At 31.8% G+C, this 2,370-nt stretch overlaps 1 non-coding gene across 1 annotated transcript; it reads left to right on the plus strand.

Moving 5' to 3' along the window:
* The first annotated feature begins 592 nt into the window (after window positions 1–592).
* On the plus strand, window positions 593–674 carry TRNAS-GCU (transfer RNA serine (anticodon GCU)). Its single transcript has one exon. It is a non-coding gene; the product is annotated as a tRNA-Ser (tRNA).
* The last annotated feature ends 1,696 nt before the right edge of the window (window positions 675–2,370 follow it).

Raw genomic sequence — 2,370 nt, forward strand, 5'->3', positions numbered from 1 at the left:
GTTTATCTAGATTCTAATTAACTTCACACAATCTTGGTGAGTAGTTTGTTTTTCCATTTAATAAAAAAAATAACAATAAGATTTTAAATATTAATTTTGGGTGAATGGGAAGAATAATGTTATCTTTTCTATCCAAATTTAAAACAAGCAATTAATATGATAATTTTTACTATTAAATTTAAATAATTCAAAAAAAATTCAAATGTTAAATCTAAATAATCCAAAAAAAACTCAAATATCCCTCGTATAAGATATCAATATATTTTTCTTATTAAAAAAAAATATTAATTGTAAAACTTTTGATGGTCAAAATATCTAGCTTCCCTTAATTAATTTTAATGAAACCAACCAAATTTATTTAAATAGACATTAATAATACATTTTATTTTAAACCAATTTTCAATTTTATATCAAAAATTAATATAATAAAAACATTGAACTTTTTATTGAAAATCGAGCTGGAGTTTCCTGACCAACCGGAAAGGGGCCGGAAGCCTTAGTGTTACTTTTGTGACAATTCGTGCGACGCTGTACCTATGTTTAGGCGATTACAGTTGACTTGTTTATTAATATTTCTCTTTTGTACAACTACGTCGCTTTGGCCGAGTGGTTAAGGCGTGTGCCTGCTAAGTACATGGGGTTTCCCCGCGAGAGTTCGAATCTCTCAGGCGACGATAAATTTTGAATTTTCTTGTTAATCCCTGTCAGACCAATGCCTTGGGAATTTTCTTGTTAATTCCCAACGCAAAGTTTAATATTTGGGTTAAATTTATTTTGTTCATCGTATTTTTCAAATATGAAAACATTATCCTAAAGGGTTGAATTTATTCGTGAATTATTGTTCTCGCCTTTGAAATTTTCTGGCGGCCTCGTTAGCCAATGTCTGTGAGAATTTTCTTGTTAATTCCCCAGCAAAGCTTAATATTGGGGTTAGATTTATTTTGTACATTATATTTTTCAAATATGAAAGCATTATACTAAGGGATGGAATTTATTCGTGTATTATTTAAGCAAAAAAGAAATCAATTGCGTGATTTTTCTCGTTAATTCCCTACGGAAGGAGAAAAAAAAGGAGGTTAATTTGGGTTTAAATTTATTGTGTTTATTTTATTTTTCAAATATGAAATTATTAGAAAGAAAGAAATTATTTTAATATTTACGAGGCAAAACATTTTTATTTTTTTTTCAGAGAGAAATCTTTATATATGGCCGAAGCCCTCAGATTACAATATGGCCGAAGCCAGTCAGAATACGGCCAAAGCCAGATTACATAATGGCCGAAGCCAGACAGAGTACGGCCGAAGCCAACTGATTTTACGGCAAAGCCGTCACAATATCGCCGAAGCGAGGGGTCCTCCGCAGGGATCGAACACGGCTGGGGGGAGCGAAAGCCATCTGCCCCAGCGTCATATCATGCACGCCGGGTGCAAAACATAGCCTATGGGACAGATTGTTTCTTCATCTGCTTGATGTATTCGGCCATTTTTTGTGAAACTTCACAATAAATGCTCCCAGCTTCTCGACAAACCCCTCGCTGAATAGATAATCCCAAGAGCTTGTTGCCAGAATATCTGCATAACTTTCCCTGTTGTCTTTGAAGGCCTCACATTCTAAAATGAAATGTTTTCTGTTTCCACTTTTCCGAAAAAACAAAAAATGCATATCCTTTCTTCCCACACTTCCTTTGGCCTTTTCCAACCCCTATTTCACAAAGGTGAAATTTATTCGTGAATCTCTTAGGCAAAGTACTCTTCTGACTTATCTTGTTAATTCATCTAAAAACTATACTTAAAGAAATAAGAGAAGCTTTGGGGTTAAATTTTTCGTGTTATAATAGGCAAACATTATCCTAAAGGGTTCAATTGACTCGCTTCCAAAAAAGTTCAGCAAAGTGGCTGTCGTCCAACTCTTAGGTGATTAATATATATATTTGTTAACTTAGAATTATCTTTTAAAAAAGGGTATTAGGTGTTGAATTTGTTCTGGAAAAAAAACATTTTAAATAGTTGAATTTAAAGGTGAGAAGTTGTTGTAATTTGTCTTCATTCATTAAATTTTTATTTAAGAAAATAGAAAAAAATATTTTAAAGGTAAATGTTTTTCGAATTAATCACATCATTAAGATTTGGTCGACGTTTCGAACCAACTAATTTGGTTCATCTTCATTAACATTAGTTGGTTCGAAAAATCCACCAAATTCTAATGATGTGATTAATCCAAAAGACATTTATCTACAATATGGATCACAAAAGTCTCAAATCTAACAATATTTTAAAGCGTTGAATTTATTGGTGAAAAGTTATAAATGACGTAGAAGTAGAGAGCCATTTTTATTTTTATTTTTGGAGAGAATGATGGTATAAATTTTTG

The sequence above is a fragment of the Pinus tabuliformis genome, chromosome 3_1 (assembly GCF_031772625.1).
Source record: "Pinus tabuliformis cultivar Carrire ecotype Pingquan chromosome 3_1, CPIR1, whole genome shotgun sequence".
Classification (NCBI taxonomy): Eukaryota; Viridiplantae; Streptophyta; class Pinopsida; order Pinales; family Pinaceae; genus Pinus; species Pinus tabuliformis.